Here is a 27,505-nt window from a genome sequence, read left to right as displayed (position 1 = left end):
ATTCTTATCTTGATGAAATGTGTGAAAATAAATAGGTTTACTATTCAAAACATTCCAATGTATGACAATTTGTATGCCGTAACATCAATACATGAATGATGTATTTCTATAAGAATATACATTTATTTTAGTAGAGCATTCAAATCAAGTGTTGCTGTTGGTAGAGAATATTATATGACGCCAGATTTTCACTGCGCTTTTTTTGTCCCTGTTTTGTATCCGTAGTACACCACCTTTCGCATCACACAAGAAAAGTTAAGGAAAGTGGCTCTTGCGATGTCACTTGATTCCTGGTTGCTAAAGAGACTGTAACGTTGGATGAATACAATAACGGATCTCACCGTTACCCCCAACAAACAAATATAAGGTAAATACATGTGAATAGATTAATAGGATTTAAATGAGTTAGTTATGTTTCAATCAAAAGTAGGTCGTTTGCATATTTTTCGCTGTTGCCATGGCAACACACGCAAAAGCAGCAGTGTGTTTTGTTTTGACTAGCCTCTGCAGTTTTTTCGCTAATGACTAACATTAGGTAATCTTCATTAATAATGTGTAATTATGTAGCTATATATTACGTTTTGTGGCGGTGGCTACATATAATTTAATTAATTCGAGATTAACGTTAATCTAGTTCAGGGATGGGCAACTCCAGTCCTTGGGGACCGGAGTGTCGGTGTCACACTTTTTCCTAGCAAATAGAGCTGATTAGACTAATTACATTCTAAACTGAAGATCATGATTAGTTAATTATTGGAGTCAGGTGTGTTAGCAGGTGCTGGGACGAATGTGTGACACCAATCCGTCCCCCGAGGACTGGATTTGCTGATGTAGTTAATGATTATTTTGAGGAGTCCTGTAAATTAGCTTGCGTATTACTAACGTTAGCTCTATTTCATCAGTGAACTAACTGTATGTGGAAAAAAAGTTACCTAACTATTAGGCCTAAAACTATTTTCCCAACATATTATATTGTAGGTAAGTAGTCTTTGGTGTAAAGTATTTAAGTAAAAATACTTTAAAGTACTACTTATCGTTTTTTTGTTATCTGTACTTTACTATTTATATTTTTGACTACTTTTACTTGAATACATTCCTAAAGAAAATAATGTACTTTTTAATCCATGCATTTTACCTGACACACAAAAGTACTCATTACATTTTGAATGCTAAGCAGGACATGAAAATTGCCCAATTCACACACTTATCAAGAGAACATCCCTACTGCCTCTGATCTGGTGGACTCACTAAACACAAATGCTTCATTTGTAAATGTAAATGGGTGTTGGAGTGTGCCTGCCCGGAGCTATCTGTGGATTTTAAAAAAGAAAAGAAAATACAACAACATTGTGCTCTTTGCTTATTAATATAAGCTATTTTATTTAAACTTTTCATTTTGATACTTAGGTATATTTAAAACTAAATACATTTTGACTTTTACTCAAGTAGTATTTTACCAGGTGACTATTACTCGAGTCATTTCCTATCAAGGTATCTTTACTCAAGTATGAAAATTGGGTACTTCTTCCACCACTGTAAGTAGAAAACTAGCTATCTGACTTCATTTGTGGACAGAAAGCTGTTAAAAGGAATCCTTCAAACTCCATTCAATCAGTGCATTGCATGTTTTTAAACATCACACACATTAAAACACTACTATGCAGGTTTCATGCCAGATAATTATATTTAGCAGGAAGGGGTCATAGAATGTTAATTGCTGCTTGTATGAGGTTGAAATAATTATGTGTTTCAAGCAGCTGGGTATTGGCTCCTCCTGCAATAATGCCTTTCTTGGTTAAGAATGTAAAGTTCTTGTTTCATGGCTTCCTCTAATGACACGTTTGAATAGGCTAGGCCCATATAATTAGAACAGTAATTTAATAAGATCTCTATGGCTAGGCCTACCAGTCTAAGATAAACTGCAGTGGGCCGAAAAGCGTGAAGTTGATCGATCCCCGAGGGAGGCGCTGATTTCTTTAAAAAAAAATCTGAATGTGAAACAGTCTTATGACTATAAAATGTGTTGCCACCTTAAATTCTTGCAGAAATGTTTGATGAAGACTGAAATAAGATCAAAATCTGTTTTTTGAGTGCACTTGAAATATGCTGCATGCAATGTGAATTGTCTTGATCGTATGAAGAGGTAACTCCGTTGATCGCTTAGCCAATTTATTGAAAGCTAGTCAATGTTAGTCTGACTAGCCTAACCAGCTATTGTAAATGTCAATTTGCCTGCTTAGGAAGCTGGTGTTTACATGAGCTATCTGTTGGTGAATTCCCATTTTGAATCATGTTTTGGCATGGTTATATGTCTCATTTCAAGTAACTATCTGCAGGCGTAGACCTTCACAATTGTACGGGTTGAAAATGGCACATTTGGACACTGATAAGTGGCTAAATTGGAACGCAGTGGCTGTACTGTAATATGCTATACATTACTTCACAGCTTGCGCACACCACGTGCGACAAGAATTTGCCCCTATCCCTCCCACTAATTGGGCAACTTTTGCAAATGTTTTATTGTCTGAGTGAGGAACATGCTGTAACTTACAAGGACTCTATTTACTTTGAGACGTTGAGGATTATAATAAATACAGCTTTGATGTCATACAAGTAAGCCAAACACCCGCAAGTCCAAATGTGCACTTCATTTCCATATCAATAAACTCATGTCATATACAGTGTCAATTTTTATGATCACTATGTTTGATGTACAGTTAGAAGATGACATGGTGTTATACAGTTGAAGTCGGAAGTTTAAACACCTTTGCAAAATACATTTAAACTCAGTTTCACAATTCCTGACATTTAATCCTAATAAAACGTCCCTGTCTTAGGTCAGTTAGGATCACCAATTTATTTTAAGAATGTTAAATATCAGAATAATTGTAGATAGAATGATTTATTTCAGCTTTTATTTCTTTCATCACATTCCCAGTTGGTCAGAAGTTTACATACTCAATTAGTATTTGGTAGCATTGCCTTTTAAATTGTTTAACTTGGGTCAAATGTTTCAGGTAACCTTCCACAAGCTTCCCACAATAAGTTGGGTGAATGTTGGCCCATTCCTCCTGACAAAGCTGGTGTAACTGAGTCAGGTTTGTAGGCCTCCTTGCTAACACATGGTTTTTACGTTCTGCCCACACATTTTCTAAAGGATTGAGGTCAGGGCTTTGTGATGGCCACTCCAATAACTTGACTTTGTTGTCCTTAAGCCATTTTGCCACAAGTTTGGAAATATGCTTGGGGTCATTGTCCATTTGGAAGACCAATTTGAGACCAAGCTTTAACTTCCTAACTGATGTCTTGAGATGTTGCTAATATATCCACATAATTTTCCTTCCTCACGATTCAATCCATTTTGTGAAGTGCACCAGTCCCTCCTGCAGCAAAGCACCCCCACAACATGCTGCCACCCCCGTGCTTCACGGTTAGGATGGTGTTCTTCGGCTTGCAAGCCTCCCCCTTTTCCCTCCAAACATAACGATGGTCATTATGGCCAAACAGTTCTATTTTTGTTTCATCAGACCAGAGGACATTTATCCAAAAAGTATGTCCCCATGTACAGTTGCAAACTGAAGTCTGGCTTTTTTATGGCGAATTTGGTGCAGTGGATTGGGTGCAGTGGATTCTTCCTTGCTGAGCGGCCTTTCAGGTTATGTCGATATAGAACTCATTTTACTGTGGATATATATACATTTGTACCGGTTTCCTCCAGCATCTTCACCTAGGTCCTTTGCTGTTGTTCTGGGATTGATTTGCACTTTTCGCACCAAAGTACGTTCATCTCTAGGAGACAGTTTGCGTCTCATTCCTGAGCTGTAAGACAGCTGCGTGGTCCCATGGTGTTTATACTTGCATACTATTGTTTGTACAGATGAACATGGTACCTTCAGGCATTTGGAAATTGCTCCCAAGGATGAACCAGACTTGTGGAGGTCTACAATTTGTTTTTTTTAGGTCTTGGCTGATTTCTTTAGATTTTCCCATGATCGAAAGCAAAGGAGCACCGAGTTTGAAGGTAGGCCTTGAAATACATTCACAGGTGCACCTACAATTGACTCAAATTATGTCAATTAGCCTATCAGAAGCTTCTAAAGCATTGACATCATTTTCTGGAATTTTCCAAGCTGTTTAAAGGCACAGTCAACTTAGTGTATGTTAACTTCTGACCCACTGGAATTGAGATACAGTGAAATAATCTCTGTAAACAATTGTTGGAAAAATGACTTGTGCCATGCACAAAGTAGATGTCCTAACCAACTTGCCAAAACTATAGTTTGTTAACAAAACTTTTGTGGAGTGGTTGAAAAACAAGTTTTAATGACTCCAACCTAAGTGTATGTAAACTTCCGACTTCAACTGTACCTTGTCTTGTCTTGAACAGAAAAAGCCTATATTTGTTGTATTGTGAAGAAAGTTTACAGCGGCTCACACATCTAAATGCACTTACGACTCCATTCTATGCGCACCAAAATTACCAACTGCTTCTCTGAAATTCCTTGAGAAAGAATAAAGCGTAAATCATAGTCTACTGATGCTGAGGCGCTATAGTCCAGTGCCCTTTGTGACATAGCTACACGGCTCTGAGACCACCACCGCTGGAAATGCACAGCCTGACCGAGCACCTCCCTCCCCACAATTCTCAACCAATGCAGCTCTGGTATGCGTCCTTTATTCATTTGAATGTGTTGACAGTTAGAGAAATAGCTTGAGCTGCACTGAGAAGTCGTCTAAAAGTATGAAAGCCAATGGTCCAATATTCTAGGACACTGCTGTGCATACGTGTATGCATTTTGGACAATGATAAACACAACACTGTAAGATCATATTTTGTCATTTTGCTAGTCATGTTGGCGACGCGCTTTCAAATGATGCCCACCCGACCCAGGTTGCAATTTATAATGGACCCTTTTTGGGTTGCGTAAACAACTGTAATTGTGTGAAGGTGAGGATGCAGGGCTGTGTTACAAACAAAACAACTAAAAGTGAGCTTGCTCTAGTTCCTCATCGGCACAGCTGGAAGAGCTCAAAATTGCACCTTTATAGTTGAACACTCTTCTTTGAGTCATAAAAGTTCATTGAAATTACTTAGGGAGTGCACACTTTGGAGAGCTGTGTGGCAACATATATATGTTGCACTGAACCCAACTTTTCCAAGAATATTCTTATGTTACTGAATGTATCCAGAGTATTTTCAGATTTTGTTATAAACAAATGTGGCAAAAAGTACAGTAAATGTAAAATGCACATAAAATCCAGTTTTATGTTTGGATTCAGTCTTGTCAGGTGAACTGTTGTGTCCTCACCTTTAATCATAATTTTTTCCCATAATCTCCAAACGGTTCCCTTTTCATTACTACCATGGTTATGCATATGCTTTCCATGTTTCTTCTGTAAGAAACATTTCAATTTAGCCTTATCCATATAGGCCAAATCTCATGAGTGTAAGGGCTAAAGAAACATTCAGCCATATCATTTGCATAAACCCCAAAAGGTTTAGATAGAAATGTGTGTGTGTCATGCATTCTAGAATGGAGGTTTAAAAACAACAGCTGCATATTAGCCAACATGGCATATCCTACACATAGCCTATACCTTGCAATACAATCTTCTCTAAAAACAGCTGGGCAAAATGTATACAATGTTCTCTGCAATAACATGACCAGAGTTTGATTCTAAATCAGATGAGTTCTCAAATGTCAGCAGCTGCCCAATACCATGGTCGGCACGCATAATGTTGAATGCATTTTAATATAAGATGTGGAGAATGATAAAGAGTGCAGGATTATAGAAAAAGCAGTTGGGAAATGAATGTTTGAGTTTCAAATGCTAAATGTCCAGCGAATTTTAATAGATTTAGGTGGTTTAAATGATTACTTTCTTACTAAACTTCAAAATTGATGGTGCCAAATTCTTGCCAATCCATTATTCTACTACTAAATATGCATGTTCGCCATAGTGTACCTGTCATGCCTATACATTAGAACAAAGAACATCACATTTAGTGTTTCATTTTTGAATAAAGAGACACATAGCGAAGATGTCTCAGGCAGTCTCAGGCAGTATTTGAGGTATCTGTCATCAACACATGCTTCAGTGTGTGTGTGTGTGTGTGTGTGTGTGTGTGTGTCCTGTAAGATAAAACCCACAAAGAAAAGACAACAGACAAATGCATATGGGGTCTCAATGTCTAATAGTGATGGCAGGGCTAGTTCAAACTGCAGCAGGATGGTTCTCCTCACAGGTGAATGAATCAGCTGATCCCATGCTTGGTGAATAGCACTTGGTTGATCTCTGGGACCAGGACAAAGGAGAGGAGAACTGAATAGATCATGGCAGACATGAATGAATCAAAGAAATCATCACAGCAGAGGATTGTAGGTTAGGACCTAGAAAATAACATCCTGATAGTCAATTTTTTTATTACAATAACTGGGCTACTAGGGTAAGGATAGACATATGACAATAACAAGACTACTAGGGTAATGATAGAGAAATGACAATAACTAGGCTACTAGGGTAAGGATAGACATATGACAATAACAAGACTACTAGGGTAATGATAGAGAAATGACAATAACTAGGCTACTAGGGTAAGGATAGACATATGACAATAACAAGACTACTAGGGTAATGATAGAGAAATGACAATAACTAGGCTACTAGGGTAAGGATAGACATATGACAATAACAAGACTACTAGGGTAATGATAGAGAAATGACAATAACTAGGCTACTAGGGTAAGGATAGACATATGACAATAACAAGACTACTAGGGTAATGATAGAGAAATGACAATAACTAGGCTACTAGGGTAAGGATAGACATATGACAATAACAAGACTACTAGGGTAATGATAGAGAAATGACAATAACTGGGCTACTAGGGTAAGGATAGACATATGACAATAACAAGACTACTAGGGTAATGATAGAGAAATGACAATAACTGGGCTACTAGGGTAAGGATAGAGAAATGACAATAACTAGGCTACTAGGGTAAGGATAGACATATGACAATAACAAGACTACTAGGGTAATGATAGAGAAATGACAATAACTAGGCTACTAGGGTAAGGATAGACATATGACAATAACAAGACTACTAGGGTAATGATAGAGAAATGACAATAACTAGGCCACTAGGGTAAGGATAGACATATGACAATAACAAGACTACTAGGGTAATGATAGAGAAATGACAATAACTGGGCTACTAGGGTAAGGATAGAGAAATGACAATAACTAGGCTACTAGGGTAAGGATAGACATATGACAATAACAAGACTACTAGGGTAATGATAGAGAAATGACAATAACTAGGCTACTAGGGTAAGGATAGACATATGACAATAACAAGACTACTAGGGTAATGATAGAGAAATGACAATAACTAGGCTACTAGGGTAAGGATAGACATATGACAATAACAAGACTACTAGGGTAATGATAGAGAAATGACAATAACTAGGCTACTAGGGTAAGGATAGACATATGACAATAACAAGACTACTAGGGTAATGATAGAGAAATGACAATAACTAGGCTACTAGGGTAAGGATAGACATATGACAATAACAAGACTACTAGGGTAATGATAGAGAAATGACAATAACTAGGCTACTAGGGTAAGGATAGACATATGACAATAACAAGACTACTAGGGTAATGATAGAGAAATGACAATAACTAGGCTACTAGGGTAAGGATAGAGAAATGACAATAACTAGGCTACTAGGGTAAGGATAGAGAAATGACAATAACTAGGCTACTAGGGTAAGGATAGAGAAATGACAATAACAATGCTACTAGGGTAAGGATAGACATATGACAATAACAAGACTACTAGGGTAATGATAGAGAAATGACTAACTAGGCTACTAGGGTAAGGATAGAGAAATGACAATAACTAGGCTACTAGGGTAAGGATAGAGAAATGACAATAACAATGCTACTAGGGTAAGGATAGAGAAATGACAATAACTAGGCTACTAGGGTAAGGATAGAGAAATGACAATAACTAGGCTACTAGGGTATGGATAGAGAAATGACAATAACTAGGCTACTAGGGTAAGGATAGAGAAATGACAATAACTAGGCTACTAGGGTAAGGATAGAGAAATGACAATAACTAGGCTACTAGGGTAAGGATAGAGAAATGACAATAACTAGGCTACTAGGGTAAGGATAGAGAAATGACAATAACTAGGCTACTAGGGTAAGGATAGAGAAATGACAATAACTAGGCTACTAGGGTAAGGATAGAGAAATGACAATAACTAGGCTACTAGGGTAAGGATAGAGAAATGACAATAACTAGGCTACTAGGGTAAGGATAGAGAAATGACAATAACTAGGCTACTAGGGTAAGGATAGAGAAATGACAATAACTAGGCTACTAGGGTAAGGATAGAGAAATGACAATAACAAGACTACTAGGGTAATGATAGAGAAATGACTAACTAGGCTACTAGGGTAAGGATAGAGAAATGACAATAACTAGGCTACTAGGGTATGGATAGAGAAATGACAATAACTAGGCTACTAGGGTAAGGATAGAGAAATGACAATAACTAGGCTACTAGGGTAAGGATAGAGAAATGACAATAACTAGGCTACTAGGGTAAGGATAGAGAAATGACAATAACTAGGCTACTAGGGTAAGGATAGAGAAATGACAATAACTAGGCTACTAGGGTAAGGATAGAGAAATGACAATAACTAGGCTACTAGGGTAAGGATAGAGAAATGACAATAACTAGGCTACTAGGGTAAGGATAGAGAAATGACAATAACTAGGCTACTAGGGTAAGGATAGAGAAATGACAATAACTAGGCTACTAGGGTAAGGATAGAGAAATGACAATAACTAGGCTACTAGGGTAAGGATAGAGAAATGACAATAACTAGGCTACTAGGGTATGGATAGAGAAATGACAATAACTAGGCTACTAGGGTAAGGATAGAGAAATGACAATAACTAGGCTACTAGGGTAAGGATAGAGAAATGACAATAACTAGGCTACTAGGGTAAGGATAGAGAAATGACAATAACTAGGCTACTAGGGTAAGGATAGAGAAATGACAATAACTAGGCTACTAGGGTAAGGATAGAGAAATGACAATAACTAGGCTACTAGGGTAAGGATAGAGAAATGACAATAACTAGGCTACTAGGGTAAGGATAGAGGCAGGGTGCTCTGCATCCTATTCCAACTAGGCCTATTGACAGGGATAATGTAGTCTCAAAATCCCAACCCTTGGCAACACGGTGACGAGGGTCAGGTTTCCATGATGGACTCTTTTGGCATAGAGAAATGACGTCACTGCCTACATCTATAAGGGTAGAAAAAATATCTGTGGACTCTCCCAATAGGGAGAGGCAGACATGCCAGAACGCTGCGGATGTTGATGCAAACTAGCCACTTGTGAAATGCACTCCATAAAAAACATCTGTGATCTCCATCTTGCTAGCTACTAATTTGTTTTTTGTTGAAGTGGATAAAGTAGTGACGTAGTTCCTCTGTCAAAAAAGTCCATCCTTGAAAACCAGACCCAAGTCAAGTCTCTGCTTTGCCTAGGATCGGGTTTACAAGCATTTATTTTTTGTCAGCATGAATGCCTTGATAACTGTATTAGCTTTACAATACTTGTCCTATAAATTTTTGTAGTCTTAAATTATTACTAATAATGATAGCTAAAGCCAGCTGTGTTTATGTATCTTAGGTACAGAGAACATGATTGGCAGACGTGATCAGCAGAGATGGTACCTAGATAGTAAGAGTTTTGATTGATTTACTGTTTAGTACTTGGCAGCGTTTGCCTGTCCAGCTAGCAAACATACAAGTATGTATTTTGAAAACAATTGCAAGAATTAACATTGCCAGCAAATGGAAATGTGTTCATATGAAATATGCAAAATATTTTAAAAACATCTCCTCCCTCACCAGAAAGCGATCATCTCCAAAACTAAAGCAGATCCGATTTTTCGGTCCACCGCCTACAGAGGATAGTGCTGTCCAGAGTCATACTGTATATAGAGAGTTGGGCCAATGCATGCGGTCTCTGTTTGAACGTTCAGCAAGCACCACTTTCTCCTCCATAGCCGCTGTTCAGTGACAATTGACACGTCCGCATTGTGTCAGAGTCTCTCTCGTATTGGTACGTCTTCAATTTTCAGAATAAAATAAAGGTGCTAAAATGGTGTCCGTTCCAAAACCTGGCACAACTTTCTTAATATATGGCACTGGTGCTGTCCATAGGGTAAATACATTTGAATTCAATTACATACCCTTTTATTTAAAGGGGAGATCAAGCTGATCCTAACTGTTATAGGGCTATTTCTATTTTGCCCTGTTTATCAAAAGTGTTGGAAAAACTTGTCAATGATCAACTGACTGGCTTTCTTGATGTCTATAGTATTCTCTCGGGTATGCAATCTGGTTTCCGCTCAGGTTATGGATGTTTCACTGCAACCTTAAAGGTCCTCAATGATGTCACCATTGCCCTTGATTCTAAGCAATATTGTGCTGCTATTTTTATTGACTTGGCCAAAGCTTTTGATACGGTAGACCATTCCATTCTTGTGGGCCGGCTAAGGAGTATTGGTGTCTGAGGGGTCTTTGGGCTGGTTTGCTAACTACCTCTCTCAAAGAGGGCCGTGTAAGAAGTTAGAAAATCTGCTGTCTCAGCCACTGCCTGTCACCAAGGGAGTACCCTAAGACTCAAACCTAGGCCACACGCTCAACAACAACAGCTCAGGCAGTAGGTAGCTCTCATCCATTTATATGCGGAAGATAGTCTTATACTCAGCTGGCCCCTCCCCGGATTTTGTGTTAAATGCTCTACAACAAAGCTTTCTTAGTGTCCATCAAGCTTTCTCTACCCTTAACCTTATTCTGAACACCTCCAAAACAAAGGTCATGTGGTTTGGTAAGAAGAATGCCCCTGTGCACTGTCCTTCTCTCAGCACATATCAAAACTGCAGGCTAAAGTTAAATCTAGACTTGGTTTTCTCTATCGTAATAGCTAATCTTTCACCCCAGTTGCCAAACTAACCCCGATTCAGATGACCAACCTACCCATGCTAGATTACAGAGACATAATTTACAGATCGGCAAGTAAGGGTGCTCTCGAGAGGCTAGATGTTCTTTACCAATAGGCCATCAGATTTGCCACCAATGCTCCTTATAGGGCACATCACTGCACCTTATACTCCTCTGTAAACTGGTCATCTCTGTATACCCGTCGCAAGACCCACTGGTTGATGCTTATTTATAAAACCCTCTTAGGCCTCACTCCCCCTATCTGAGATATCTACTGCAGCCCTTATCCTCCACATACAACAACCATTCTGCCAGTCACATTCTGTTAAAGGTCCCCAAAGCACAAACACATCCCTTGGTCGCTCCACTATTCAGTTCGCTGCAGCTAGCGACAAACACTCAAACTGGACAGTTTTATCTCTAACATTCAAAGACTCAATCATGGACACTCTTACTGACAGTTGTGGCTGCTTTGTGTGATGTTCTGCTGTCTCTACCTTCTTGCCCTTTGTGTTGTTGTCTGTGCCCAATAATGTTCGTATCATGTTTTGTGCTGCTACCATGTTGTGTTGCTACCATGCTGTGTTGTCATGTGTTGCTGCCTTGTTATGTTATCTTAGGTCTCTCTTTATGTAGTGTTGTGTTTTCTCTTGTTGTGATGTGTGTTTTGTCCTATATTTATTTTGCTTTTTTTTTTTTAATCCCAGGCCCCCCCTCCCTGCAGGAGGCTTTTTGCCTTTTGGTAGACTGTCATTGTAAATAAGAATTTATTCTTAACTGACTTGCGCATTTAAATAAAGGTTAAATAAACATTTTAAAATGCCATGAGACATCCATGTCTTTATTATTATTTTTTTTACCTTTATTTTTTTCTTTATTTATTTATTTCACCTTTATTTAACCAGGTAGGCAAGTTGAGAACAAGTTCTCATTTACAATTGCGACCTGGCCAGCATAAAGCAAAGCAGTTCGACACATACAACGACACAGAGTTACACATGGAGTAAAACAAACATACAGTCAATAATACAGTATAAACAAGTCTATATACGATGTGAGCAAATGAGGTGAGATAAGGGAGGTAAAGGCAAAAAAGGCCATGGTGGCAAAGTAAATACAATATAGCAAGTAAAACACTGGAATGGTAGATTTGCAATGGAAGAATATGCAAAGTAGAAATAAAAATAATGGGGTGCAAAGGAGCAAAATAAATAAATAAATAAACTACAGTAGGGAAAGAGGTAGTTGTTTGGGCTAAAATATAGGTGGGCTATGTACAGGTGCAGTAATCTGTGAGCTGCTCTGACAGTTGGTGCTTAAAGCTAGTGAGGGAGATAAGTGTTTCCAGTTTCAGTGCTTTTTGTAGTTCGTTCCAGTCATTGGCAGCAGAGAACTGGAAGGAGAGGCGGCCAAAGAAAGAATTGGTTTTGGGGGTGACTAGAGAGATATACCTGCTGGAGCGTGTGCTACAGGTGGGAGATGCTATGGTGACCAGCGAGCTGAGATAAGGGGGGACTTTACCAAGCAGGGTCTTGTAGATGACATGGAGCCAGTGGGTTTGGCAACGAGTATGAAGCGAGGGCCAGCCAACGAGAGCGTACAGGTCGCAATGGTGGGTAGTATATGGGGCTTTGGTGACAAAACGGATTGCACTGTGATAGACTGCATCCAATTTGTTGAGTAGGGTATTGGAGGCTATTTTGTAAATGACATCGCCAAAGTCGAGGATAGGTAGGATGGTCAGTTTTACAAGGGTATCTTTGGCAGCATGAGTGAACCTATTTGTTGCGAAATAGGAAGCCAATTCCAGATTTAACTTTGGATAGAGATATTTGATATGGGTCTGGAAGGACAGTTTACAGTCTAACCAGACACCTAAGTATTTGTAGTTGTCCACGTATTCTAAGTCAGAGCCGTCCAGAGTAGTGATGTTGGACAGGCGGGCAGGTGCGGGTAGTGATCGGTTGAAGAGCATGCATTTAGTTTTACTTGTATTTAAGAGCAATTGGAAGCCACGGAAGGAGAATTGTATGGCATTGAAGCTTGCCTGGAGAGTTGTTAACACAGTGTCCAAAGAAGGGCCAGAAGTATACAGAATGGTGTCGTCTGCGTAGAGGTGGATCAGAGACTCACCAGCAGCAAGAGCGACCTCATTGATGTATACAGAGAAGAGTGTCGGTCCAAGAATTGAACCCTGTGGCACCCCCATAGAGACTGCCAGAGGTCCGGACAGCAGACCCTCCGATTTGACACACTGAACTCTATCAGAGAAGTAGTTGGTGAACCAGGCGAGGCAATCATTTGAGAAACCAAGGCTGTCGAGTCTGCCGATGAGGATGTGGTGATTGACAGAGTCGAAAGCCTTGGCCAGATCAATGAACACGGCTGCACAGTAATGTTTCTTATCGATGGCGGTTAAGATATCGTTTAGCACCTTGCGCGTGGCTGAGGTGCACCCATGACCAGCTCAGAAACCAGATTGCATAGCAGAGAAAGTATGGTGAGATTCGAAATGGTCGGTAATCTGTTTGTTGACTTGGCTTTCGAAGACCTTAAAGGCATGGTAGGATAGATATAGGTCTGTAGCAGTTTGGGTCAAGAGTGTCCCCCCCTTTGAAGAGGGGGATGACCGCAGCTGCTTTCCAATCTTTGGGAATCTCAGACGACACGAAAGAGAGGTTGAACAGGCTAGTAATAGGGGTGGCAACAATTTAACCAGGTAGGCCAGTTGAACAAGTTCTCATTTACAACTGCGACATGGCCAAGATAAAGCAAAGCAGTGCGACAAAAAACAGCAACACAGAGTTACACATGAGATTAACAAAAGTACAGTCAATAACAATAGAAACAATTAATCTCTGGGAGAGATCTCAGTTGAGATTAGACATAATTTAAAAGCTTACAAACAGGGATGTCAAACTATTTTATAACTTCTGGTAAAAAGAAAATCTTAAATAAAATAAATGTTATCTTTTTATTGTCAATTATCTAAAAACATATATGTTTACATATATTGTAGCTAAGCCCCTATTTGACATCATCTAAGGTTTTGGTGTTGTGCCCGCCATCGGTTGAGACACAACTTGCTCTTGAATACAGGGTGGGTGTAATGTCTCAGATGGTACCACAAAGATTGTTGGCGGTCCAAACATCAGAATGTTGTCTTGAATGGGAATATGTTTAAAATTTTACTGTCAATCGTACATAGGACACCTATTGAAATCCTATAGATTTAGAATAGAAATTATCATTTAAGTTGACATTCGACAGTGGGTGGACCGGCGGTCATGTTTGTGATTTAGTAATTGAAGTAAAAATTTAAATGACTTTTAATTTCACCTTTTGTACCAGCCAAATTGCAATGGTATGAAGGATTAGGTCCATGCTATGGATTCTATTTCTAAGATTGAAATGACACCCACCCTTTATTCAAGAGCATTGTGTTTCAACCAATGGCAGGCACAACACAATCAACTCAGATGATGTGAAGTAGGGTCTAAGCGAACACATGCAAATATACAACAACAACAAAAAATTGGATGCAGTTTTAGGTAATTGATGTTAAATGCTTAAACATTACATGATTTTTATTAAACATTACTTCTTGAAAAAATGAATAATTTGAGAATTCTGTTTGTAAGCTTTTAAATGCCGTTGATCTTTCCAGTAATGAAGACATGGATGTCTCATGGTATGGTGGGGTATACAAAATGGGTCAACTTTGAGCACCTTTTTATCTCCTGATTTTGGGTCAAAAAAGTAACTTTTTGACCACTTCCATGGGCAAATAGTACAGAAAGTTTTGTTTAAATCAAAAGGGAAGCTGTCAAATAGTGATTGAATTCAAATGGATTTACCCCATATTGTTTTGATATAGGGGATCTTGAGATATGTTAAGGAATTGCTTCCTGATATAGCCTGGATACTGTACACTGTGGTAAACCGTTGGGTTGAGCGTGAAGAGATTGACACAGAGACAAGGAGGTTATAGTCCGCAAAAACAACTTTACTAAAACAGAAAATAAACATAAAAGAAAATCACTTAGTTTTGGCTCGGTCCTTCTTCTCCACTTCTGCTTGCTGTTGGCCTCTCCCCGTTCTCTCTCGCGGTGTGCCACAGTGCTCCTTTTATTTGGCCTCCACGACTGGTTGGCATTTTCCCCTAATTACCTCCACTTGGAGTTGTCCGTGTCGGGGTGCCCAGCTCCTGTATTCCTAGCAGAGGGAGCCAACATTGCCTTACGTACCTCCCCTCTATTACCATCCACTGGGGTAGACATGACACGGGACATGGCCTCTGAAAGGTCGCTGGTGCCCCGTGGAGCCTGAAGGGCTGAACCTGGTAATGGTATAACCCCCCCCCCCCCACCCAGGGTGGAGAAGGCAGTTTTCTCCCGGGAGGCCGCTGCCAGTGGCACCTGCCAGTACCCCTTCGTCAGGTCCAAGGTGCTGACGTATCTCACCATCCCCATGGGGTAGGCATTGAACTTACTGACCTCGTTCAGGCTCCGGAAGTCATTACAGAAGTGGACGGTTCCATCCGGTTTAGGAATCAGCACTATGGGGCTAGACCACTCACTGTGTGACTCCTCCAGTACCCCCATTTCTAGCATTGTCGTCACTTCCCGCTGGACAGCCACCTTCCGGGCTTCTGGTATCCGGTATGGCCATTTACGCACTTTTTCTCCCGGACGGGTGTGGATATGATGTTCCACGAGATCCGTGCGCCCCGGCACCTCGGAGAACACGGCCATATTCCACTGGACTAACTCTCTCTGTCATTGGGTTGGACTGAGGTCTTCCCCCATTGCAACTTCAACCGAGGACGGGCCCTGCTGTGGCCGGGTCCACGTTACGCACAGAGCCTCGCGTGCGTGCCATTTCTTCAGTAAGTTCACATGGTAAAGCTGGAGGGGTTTTCTCCGACCCAGTTGGCAGAACTTATAGTTGACATCGCCTACCCACTCAACGATGTCGTAGGGCCCATGCCACGTAGCAAGAAATTTACTCTCCGTTGTAGGGATCAGCACCAAGACCTTCTCACCTGGTTGGAACTCTTGTGGTTGGGCCCCCCGGTTGTAGACACGCTCCTGGGCCATATGCTCTCTCACCAATGGCCAAATCGCCGTCATTCTCTCCCTCATCTCCTCCACATGTTCTACTACGCTGCGAAGGGGGGTCGGCTGCTCTTCCCAGACCTCATTAGCTAGGTCCAGCAGCCAGCCGGGTCGACGACCATACAGGAGCTCAAAGGGGGAGAACCCCGTGGATGCTTGGAGTACCTTGCGCACTGAAAACATCAGGTGGAGAAGCAGCTGGTCCCAGTTCCTCCCGTCTCTCTCGATGACCTTCTTCGGCATCTGTTTTAGAGTCTTATTGAAGCATTCCACCAGCCTGTCTGTTTGTGGATGGTACACACTGATCCTCACCTGTTTTATTCGTAACAGATTGCAGACATCCTTCATCACACGAGACATGAACGCGGTGCCCTGGTCCGTCAGGATTTCCCGTGGAATACCCACCCTGCTAAGTTTTTATTTTATTTTTTATTTCACCTTTATTTAACCAGGTAGGCTAGTTGAGAACAAGTTCTCATTTGCAACTGCGACCTGGCCAAGATAAAGCTTAGCAGTGTGAACAGACAACACAGAGTTACACATGGAGTAAATAATTAACAAGTCAATAACAGTACAAAAAAAGGCGAGTCTATATACATTGTGTGCAAAAGGCATGAGGAGGTAGGCGAATAATTACAATTTTGCAGATTAGCACTGGAGTGATAAATGATCAGATGGTCATGTACAGGTAGAGATACTGGTGTGCAAAAGAGCAGAAAAGTAAATAAATAAAAACAGTGTGGGGATGAGGTAGGTGAAAATGGGTGGGTTATTTACCAATAGACTATGTACAGCTACAGCGATCGGTTAGCTGCTCAGATAGCACATGTTTGAAGTTGGTGAGGGAGATAAAAGTCTCCAACTTTTAAGTAAATGGAATCGCTCTCGTGCGGTACCTTTTGCTGCCGCCGTGCGTAGCAGGATTGCCTCAGAATACCGGGTGGCGTAATCCATGATTACCAGGATGTGTTGGCGTCCCCTCGCGGTCTTCACCAATGGACCCACCAGATCCATTGCCACCCGCTCGAATGGCACTCCTATAATGGGCAAGGGTTTCTATAATGCACCCTCGGAGCTGTGATCTGGCACTCAGGGCAAATACGGCGGTAGTCCTCCATGGCGCTCTAGACTCCGGGCCAGTGGAACTGGTTCCCGATCCGCTCCCTGGTTTTCTCCATCCCCAGGTGTGCCCCAAGCAGGTGGGTGTGGGCAAGCTGCAACACAGTCCTAACATACTGTCTGGGTATGAGACAGGCAGGTTTTAGTCCGCAAAAACAGCTTTATAAAGACAGAAAATAAACATAAAAGAAAATCACTAAGGTTTGGCTCAGTCCTTCTTCTCTACTTCTGCTTGCTGTTGGCCTCTCCACATTCTCTCTTGCGGTGTGCCACAGTGCTCCCTTTATTTGTCCTCCACGGCTGGTTGGTATTTTCCCCTAATCACCTCCACTTGGAGCAGTCCGTGTCGGGGTGCCCAGCTCCCGTATTCCCAGCAGAGGGAGCCAACGTCACCTCACGTACCTCCCCTCTATTACCATCCCCCGGGGTAGACCTCCTGGGATACCACAACACATACAGTGATAATGATAGACCTGGATGGCGTTGTCCGATGATTTGCTGTGACTACAAAACAGTCCAATATAACAATTTAAGTCCAGTAGAGGACTGTCTGTGACACAGTACAGCACATAGCCTAGTTCTTCTAATGTATGGTTTAATGAAATGCAAATTCTGCAGTGTCAGACGTGTCCCCCTGCTTAAGCCAGTACATGTCCAAGCCTGTCTGAAGTTTGCGAGAGAGCATTTGGATGATCCAGAAGAAGATTGGGAGAATGTCATATGGTCAGATGAAACCAAAATATAATTTTTTGATAAAAACTCAACTCATTGTGTTTGGAGGACAAAGAATGCTGAGTTGTATCCAAAGAACACCATACCTACTGTGAAGCATGGGGGTGGAAACATCATGCTTTGGGGCTGTTTTTCTGCAAAGGGACCAGGACAACTGACCCGTGTAAAGGAAAGAATGAATGGGGCCATGTATCGTGAGATTTTTGTATCGGCATTGAAGATGAAATGTGGCTGGGTCTTTCAGCATGACAATTATCCCAAACACACCGCCCGGGCAACGAAGGACTTGCCTCGTAAGAAGCATTTCAAGGTCCTGGAGTGGCCTAGCCAGTCTCCAGATCTCAACCCCATAGAAAATCTTTGGAGGGAGTTGAAAGTCCGTGTTGCCCAGCAACAGCCCCAAAACATCACTGCTCCAGAGGAGATCTGCATGGAGGAATGGGCCAAAATACCAGCAACAGTGTGTGAACCTTGTGAAGACTTACAGAAAACATTTGACCTCTGTCATTGCCAACAAAGGGTATATAACAAAGTATTGAGATAAACTTTTGTTATTGACCAAATACTTATTTTCCACCATAATTTGCAAATATTTTTTTTTCCTCATTTTGTCTGTCATAGTTGAAGTGTACCTATGATGAAAATTACAGGCCTCTCTCATCTTTTTAAGTGGGAGAACTTGCACAATTGGTGGCTGACTAAATACTTTTTTGCCCCACTGTATATCCCCCCGAAGTCTTCAGAAAGCTAACAAATTAATTTCCACTTTGTTATCGTCCTTTGATTCCTATTGCATGGATAGTTTGAGGCCTTCTGGCATATTTTCTTGCTTAAACATTATGAATGACTGAAGTTTAAACTTGGTTATTAAGCCTAGTTGGTGTTTTGCTAAGATTTCTTTGCAGTGTTTACATTCTGAGATGTTTCTCTTTGAGATGTCATTTGAGAATCTGTGGAATATATCCTTTTCAAGATGCCTTCTTTGATTCCTATTGCTTGGGCTAGTGTTATACAGAAGTTAGCCAATATTGTGATTAAACCATTAAGAATCGCTTTTGAATATGTTGAGCCTTATCTCCTAGCAACACGTCGAGTCATCTGTGCATGCAAGGCAAATAGATTTTTAGGTTCCCCTGAGTAAAGCATGTGCCACTGGCCTCTGGACACGTACTGTTGTTTGTCACTGGCCTATACAATGGCAAAGCGGAATAATGTTTTTTTTTTCATGTTTACAAATTAATAAAAAATGGAAAGCTGAAATATATTGTGTCAATAAGTATTGAACCCCTTTGTTATGGCAAGCCTAAATTATTTAAGTCACATAATAAGTTGCATGGACTCTCTCTGTGTGCAATAATACACATTCTAAAATCCTGTTGAGCACTGTCTCATCTCTGTACCCCACACATACAATTATCTGTAAGGTCCTTCAGTCGAGCAGGGAATTTCAAACACAGATTCAACCACAAAGACCAGACAGGTTTTCCAATGCCTTTCAAAGAATGGGCACCAATTGGTAGATAAAAAAACATTTATTAAAAAAAGCAGACCTTGAATATCCCTTTGAGCATGGTAAAGTTATTAATTACACTTTGGCTGGTGTATCAATGCACCCAGTCACTACAAAGATACAGGCAACCTTCCTAACTCCATTGCCGGAGAGGAAGGAAATCGCTCAGGGATTTCACCTTGAGGCCAATGGTGACTTTAAAACAGTTACAGACAATGTGCAAATCAGATTTGGGGGTGGTCTCTAAATAATGAAAATTCAACCATTCTCCTATTTGTTTGAAATGTTGTGGTAAATCTGTTTTACGGTGATAAATATTCAAATAAATGCTTCCAAATGAAACAAACACCCCCACCTCTCTGTCATGGTTTAAAACCAATGTATTTCTGTGCTTGGCACTGTCCACTCAGTACTGCTGTATTTCGGCCTTGAGTTCCTTTACACATAGATTTTCCTTGGTGCGTCCTAATTTTCACCATTTTGTTTTCCAATGCGTCCTTGATTTAATAAATGACCTATGCCTTTATTCCAATGCATAAGATCTTGCCATTGATTTATCATTGTTTGCTTTTGTCAGTCAGCTGTTTAGAGCGCTCATTGTGTTGTTTTTCAGGTCTGCGCGGGTACTGGTGTTCTCTGTACCATCCGTGGCCAAAACTATTTATTTAGCTTTTATTATTTTCTATCAATATTTGTTTTCTTTCCTGAAACAGCTGATGGTCGAGAATATCACTAGCCTACAGCGAGACACCAATGCACATCCAATCTAGCCAATGAAAAGGCTGGCTATACGTTAATGACAGTAGGCCTGTAAGGTGACTCGGTTAGAAGAGTTCAGTTAGAAGCATTCAATTTTACAAGGGCATAGACCTACAACTGTCTTCACGGTGAAACATAATGAAATGTTACATAGGCATACTTAGAGTGCATTTTCAGAGATCTCCAAGATTCATGATTCTATACAGGCTTCAATGTTCTAATTAAATTGTTTTAAATGCTTAATGACAAATAACACTGTCATTAATGTAAGGAAAGAAAGGTGGTGTTTTATGTCACACAATCTGTGAAGACTCCAATCATTAATTGGGGCTCCCGAGTGGTACAGTGGTCTAGGGCACTGCATCTCAGTGCTTGAGGCATCACTCAAGACACCCTGGTTCAAATCCAGGCTGTATCACAACCGGCCGTGATTGGGAGTCCCATAGGGTGGCGCATAATTGGCCTAGCGTCGTGCGGGTCTGGCCGGTGTAGGCCTTCATTTTAAATAAGAATTTGTTCTTAACCTTTTATAAGTCAGTTAATGATATTTTTTTTACATTTAAATCATGAACTAGGGTGTTAAACATGTTTTGATTCAACTCATGTATTATATTGAATGTAGGCTACCTGAGTATATTCATGTGTGTAAAATTACCTCGGCATAGAGGGTAGGCTACCAGCAGGGGTATGGTCCTCGTGAAGGGTAAATGTAAGTAAACATTGTTTACGCACATTTTTCTGAAAAATGCATTGTATAGGCAGTATAACTTTTTTTTTTAAAATTATACCTTGATCAGTTGATCAGTTTACCCACATTATTTTTACCACTACATCACTGGCTACCAGTAGGCCTCTTTGGAATTTCATGGTAATACACATTGTAACATATTCTAGTAAATTGTGTGTGTTAGGGTGACCATCCCGTTTTCCCCGGGACAGTTTCAGGCCCCATTTCAGGTGTCCCGAATTTTCAGGCTACAAAAAAGGTCAATTTGTCAGCAAGACGCATCAATTAATGTAGGCCTAATCAATGGTAATCACTGAATGTCATTAGGCACACTGTTTGGTGTTTTGTAACAGATTTCTATTTCCATTCATCAAATGGCACAAGTATACATGCAGTTTTAATGCTGGAATTATTTTGGAGTGGACAAACATTCACAGGCAGCCTACTTTTGGAAGTTATTTGTTTGGCAATCAGATTAAAATACCATGACTGGTTGTGTTCATGACACATTTAAAAGATTAAGTTTAAGTGACGTCTTTATTATCAGGCCCATACTATTTTTTGGAGACCCCGAATGTCATGATGTAATTCACACTGGTTACAGAGCTTAATGCCTGAGATAGGAGAGAACTGAGGATGGCTCAACAACATTGTACAGTAGTTACTCCACAATACTAACGTAATTAACAGAGTGAAAAGAATGAAGCCTTTACAGAAAAAAAAATATTCCAATACATGCATCCTGTTTGCAATAAGGCACTGAAGTAATACTGTTAAAATGTGGAAAAGCAACTCACTTTTTTCCCCTGAATACAAAGTGTTATGTTTAAGGCAAATCCAATCCAATACATTACTAAGTACCACTCTCCATATTTTCAAGCATAGTGGTGGCTGTATTATGTTATGGGTATGCTTGTAATCGTTAAGGACTGAATGAGTTTTTCAGGATAAAAAATAAACAGAATGGAGCTAAGCACAGACAAAATCCTAGAGGAAAACCTGGTTCAGTCAGCTTTCCACTAGACACTGGTAGATTAATTCACCTTTCAGCAGGACAATAACCTAAAACAAAAGGGCAAATCTACACTGGAGTTGTTTATCAAGAAGACAGTGAATGTTTCTGAGAGTCCCAATTTTAGTTTTCACTTAAATCTGCTTTAAAATCTATGGCAAGAATTGAAAATGGCTGTCTAGCAATGATCAACAACCAATTTGACAGAGCTTGAAGAATGTTGAAAAGAATAATGTTTAAATATAGTACAATCCAGGTGTGCCACGCTCTTAGACTTACCCAGAAAGACTCACAGCAGACTTACTCAGACTCACAGCTGTATTCGCTGCCAAATTTAATTCTAACATGAATTGACTTGATATGTATATACTGTACTTAGTTAAATAAGATATTTCATTTTCAATAAATTAGCTAAAATTTCTAAAAACATGTTTTCACTTTGTCATTATGGGGTGTTGTGTGTAGATGGGTGAAAGAATCTATTGAAAATCTATTGAATCAATTTTGAATTCAGCCTGTAACACAACAAAATGTGGAATAAGTAAAAGGGTGTACATAGTTTCTGAAGGCACTGTATCAGACATGACCTGAGAAGACAGAAGGAATTAATGGAGGGCCCACTAAGTGGCTTGTTTACGGGGTGCTACATACTTATGGCTGCAGAGGGGAGGAACTAAAGGCACCTTACATGTCTTTCAAGTGCCCATCAATTGAAGCTGTCAGGTAATTCAGTATGATGTATACGATTTTAAGCAGATATTGGATGTCTGAATGTTCAGCTTGGCAAAGACAGGTCCATGGTTCTTTCAGTTCAGACTGATTGCTTCTCCAGTCATAGTTCTCAACAATAAACACACTCAACACTCAGCACAGATACTGTACTGCAAAAAGGCATCATTTTTTAGAGGTAGTCAATTGTAACCAAGGAGAGCTTGTGGCCTAGTCAAGACTATTCTTTTTTTATTAACCTAAAATGTCCTTAGTTTGACAGTCTCATGGCATTGACAAAGAACATGTGATTTTGCTCATCAATCAGTTAAATCTGTCTATATAATGTTATTCATCCCATAATTTAGTGAACTAGACTGCCTCAGTATTGTCATTCTAGACATGCAAAGCCTTCCCTCATCAGGTAATGTAATTCCATGCTTCATTAGTACTGTGAAGTTTATCATTTGTCATCAAAGCCAGCTGTCAATAAATAATTAAGTTGCAGATGAGAAGAATGAAATATTTTGGCTGAAGGAAGGAAGATTGCTGTCTACATTTTAATTGCATACACACATTCTGTGTGTGTGTGTGTGTCCAAGGTTTTAATTAGCTGTGGTGTGGCTACAAAGCAGCACCTGTTCACAGTCTGCCTACTTTTTGAGCTCTACTTTCACCTTCAACAAACATCATTATTTAGCATATCTCCACCTATAGACGAAAACATTTAGGCTAATGATTATATAGCAAATGGGCAGACAGTTCAGGCACTACTCCCCTTTCATCTGAATGAAAAAGATTAGGAGCCTAACTGCAAACCTGGCATTTCTTGTTAATTACAGTGTAATAATTGTGGAAGAAACACGACTATAGATTTTATTTAGGCCTACACCTTTATGTTGCCACACAGACCATGAAAGTGAGATGGCAGTGCATGTCGAAGAAAGAGATGGAGGGGGTGGAGAGCGAGATAGAGGAGACCTCTATTATCTTTGTGTGTCCAGGCATCATTCCAATGTCACATTTTTAATTTGCATTCCAAGCTGAAACACTGCCTCTCCCTTGCAGTCAAGGGAAACAATGTGTATTTCCATCCACAAACAATCAGTAAATAAACTCTAATGGGGTTCTGACAGTTATGTTTGAGAGGATTGAAAAGGCAGAGAGAATGTCATCAATCGATCCATCTGCCATAATTACTTTCTACTGAGATCTGGTGAGCATGAGGAAGCATATGGTTCCTGTCTGGTAGGATAGCCTACATGTTAATATATTCTACTGTATCTCTGTGTGTGAACCAAGCCTATGATGATGCTGTTTTAGAAGGTTGTGGAGACCAACCTCTATTCAGTCTGTTAGGCTACTACACTAGTAAAAGGGTACACACAATGCAGGATATCAATCACATCGGACATTATGTAAGAAGTTTGTTTCCCTCATTCAAAACCCCATTTCTAATAGGCTAACTTGTAATATGTGCTCTTTGCTATTGCATCTTTATTACTCCTGTTTGTATATTACCATAAGTATTTATATATTCCTACTACCAGTCACTTTTTCTGTATAAACCCACCTCAACCATTCTAGTACACCGGCAGACTCAGTAGCCTCGGTTTTTCGGATGACTGCCTTGCCTGGTTCACCAATTACTTTGCAGACAGAGTTCAGTGTGTCAAATCGGAGGGCATGCTGTCCGGTTCTCTGGCAGTCTCTATGGGGGTGCCACAGGGTTCAATTCTCGGGCCAACTCTTTTCTCTGTATATATCAATGATGTTGCTCTTGCTGCGGGCGATTCCCTGATCCACCTCTACGCAGACGACACCATTCTATATACTTCCGGCCCGTCCTTGGACACTGGGCTATCTAACCTCCAAACGAGCTTCAATGCCATACAACACTCCTTCCGTGGCCTCCAACTGCTCTTAAACGCTAGTAAAACCAAATGCATGCTTTTCAACCGATCGTTGCCTGCACCCGTTGCCTCATGCCCGACGAGCATCACCACCCTGGATGGTTCCGACCTTGAATATGTGGACACCTATAAGTACCTAGGTGTCTGGCTAGACTGTAAACTCTCCTTCCAGACTCATATCAAACATCTCCAATCGAAAATCAAATCAAGAGTCGGCTTTCTATTCCGCAACAAAGCCTCCTTCACTCACGCTGCCAAACTTACCCTAGTAAAACTGACTATCCTACCGATCCTCGACTTCGGCGACGTCATCTACAAAATTGCCTCCAACACTCTACTCAGCAAACTGGATGCTGTTTATCACAGTGCCATCCGTTTTGTCACTAAAGCACCTTATACCACCCACCACTGCGACTTGTATGCTCTAGTCGGCTGGCCCTCGCTACATATTCGTCGCCAGACCCACTGGCTCCAGGTCATCTACAAATACATGCTAGGTAAAGATCCGCCTTATCTCAGTTCACTGGTCACGATGGCAACACCCATCCGTAGCACGCGCTCCACAGGTGTATCTCACTGATCATCCCTAAAGCCAACACCTCATTTGGCCGCCTTTCGTTCCAGTACTCTGCTGCCTGTGACTGGAACGAATTGCAAAAATCCCTGAAGTTGGAGACTTTTATCTCCCTCACCAACTTCAAACGTGCTATCTGAGCAGCTAACCGATCGCTGCAGCTGTACATAGTCTATTGGTAAATAACCCACCCATTTTCACCTACCTCATCCCCACACTGTTTTTATTTATTTACTTTTCTGCTCTTTTGCACACCAGTATCTCTACCTGTACATGACCATCTGCTCATTTATCACTCCAGTGCTAATCTGCAAAATTGTAATTATTCGCCTACCTCCTCATGCCTTTTGCACACAATGTATATATACTCGCCTTTTTTTGTACTGTTATTGACTTGTTAATTGTTTACTCCATGTGTAACTCTGTGTTGTCTGTTCACACTGCTAAGCTTTATCTTGGCCAGGTCGCAGTTGCAAATGAGAACTTGTTCTCAACTAGCCTACCTGGTTAAATAAAGGTGAAATAAAATAAAATAAATAAAACATTGAAAAAGGTACTTGCAGTGACCAGTGTATATACTTGCATTCTCGTGTTTCTTTAACACATCGTAGTTCTTGTGTGATTTAAATTTGTACATTTTATTATCTATAATATTATTATCACTGCATTGTTGGGAAAGAGCTCTCAAGGTAAGAATTTCACTGTACTGTTTTACACCTGTTGTATCCTGTGTACGTGGCGAATAAACTTAGAAACATGAAACGTATTTGACTTGTAAAATAAATCAGTGATGATTAAATGTGTATTATAACAGCATAAGCCTCTTTTTTTGTGTGTTCAGGTCTGATGGGCTGTGAGAAGCAGTAAACATGGAACACTTTGAGGCTGCTCCAGGTTGGTAAGTACAGTCTGCGTTGCTTTGTTGTCATTCACATACATGCTAGGCCTTTGCAATACATGGCACTTTTGCTGGCGTTGATTCATTCAAGGAAGCTGCTAACGCAAAAATGTAGTTTGTCTAACCCATCCTTTTTTGCCTCTAAATATGCAATTTGGAGCTTCATAAGTGCCAATAGTGTTTTAGTGAGCTGTTGATTAGTTTTGAGTGCAGTCGTGCCTCTTCTGTCTATACGATTCGTCATGCTAATTCACATTTTAATTAATGTCCGTCAAGCCCTATGGTTAAAGTAATATTCACAGGCTTGACTAACCCATTAGAGGCTTTAGTACTGAGTAATACATGTATATGGTTTGTTCAGATTCTCAATTCCACAGCAAGCACAGTAATTCTGATATTTTGGAAATGACTACAATCAAATGCAATTATATTTGGGCCTATCTTTTATGGAGCCGTTATGGCAGCTCTTACTGATAGATCTAACGCATGTTCTAAATTTAGCCAGTCTGTACAGTACATTGTGTTCAATCAGTCTGAAAGCTGACATATCACTCATGTAAGGTTTCTTTTAGAATCCATTACAGTAATATCCTTCTCATGAGACTATTAGCAGATCACTCAAACATGATTGGGAGATTGGCTAAACCAAAAATGTGATAGCACTGTAAGACCCCTCTGGCTTAAAGCAATCCAAGACCTGTGGATCTGTAGTGACCCATTTTAAGGTCAGACGTCTCCCTGACCTGACCCTGATATCTCATTTCCTCCCCACTGGGCGGGCTGTCAGGTGGGCACACCCTCCCTAAGGCACCTGCAGCGCAAGACGCCGGTCCTTCCCTGTGATACACTCATCACATGCCTCCCTCTCCCACAAATGAGCTGTGATTGAGGTGATTTGGATTTCCAGAGGCTGTCACAATGGTTTTGACTAGCAAATAGACGGCTGGTAATGGGAGAGACAGGCCTGTTATGAGAGCCCTGTCAGGGATAAGATAATGCCTCAGAGTGAAGAGGTTAAAGACACCGCTTCCCAGTTAATAATTAATTGGTGTCCGTGTGGCGGATCCACTCCAACACTCCCAGTCACTTGATAATTGCTTTACATTTAATTTGGCTTTGGAGAGCATTTTTCAAGCGAAGTAAATTGTGCTTAGTCTTAATAATATGAACCTGTCTTCAGACACCAGTTTGGTCAGAAACAAAGGTAGGCAAAGTGTGCCAATTTGTGATGAGACAAAGGTAGGCAAAGTGTGCCAATTTGAATGCTGGAGATGGTGTCTCCATTTCTAAGTAGTTTATCTTAAACACTAATTTACACTGTCGTTTGACAGGGGGAAATATGTCTATGGTTCTGTGATTTAACAAAGAAGATAATTGTTACCATTAT

At 40.5% G+C, this 27,505-nt stretch overlaps 1 protein-coding gene across 3 annotated transcripts in view; it reads left to right on the top strand.

Moving 5' to 3' along the window:
* The first annotated feature begins 230 nt into the window (after nt 1–230).
* Nucleotides 231–27,505, top strand: part of LOC135550571 (serine/threonine-protein kinase 33-like) — a 45,539-nt gene continuing 18,264 nt past the window's right edge. For all 3 annotated transcript variants that reach the window (XM_064981526.1, XM_064981510.1, XM_064981518.1), the window contains exons 1-2: nt 231–367; nt 26,062–26,118. The gene's annotated coding sequence lies outside the window, so the exon portion shown is untranslated. The remainder of the gene's footprint in view (nt 368–26,061; nt 26,119–27,505) is intronic.

Source organism: Oncorhynchus masou, chromosome 1 (assembly GCF_036934945.1).
Source record: "Oncorhynchus masou masou isolate Uvic2021 chromosome 1, UVic_Omas_1.1, whole genome shotgun sequence".
NCBI classification, from domain to species: domain Eukaryota; kingdom Metazoa; phylum Chordata; class Actinopteri; order Salmoniformes; family Salmonidae; genus Oncorhynchus; species Oncorhynchus masou.
Note: the sequence above shows the minus strand (reverse complement) of the source record. Positions and strands in the feature narration are given on the sequence as shown.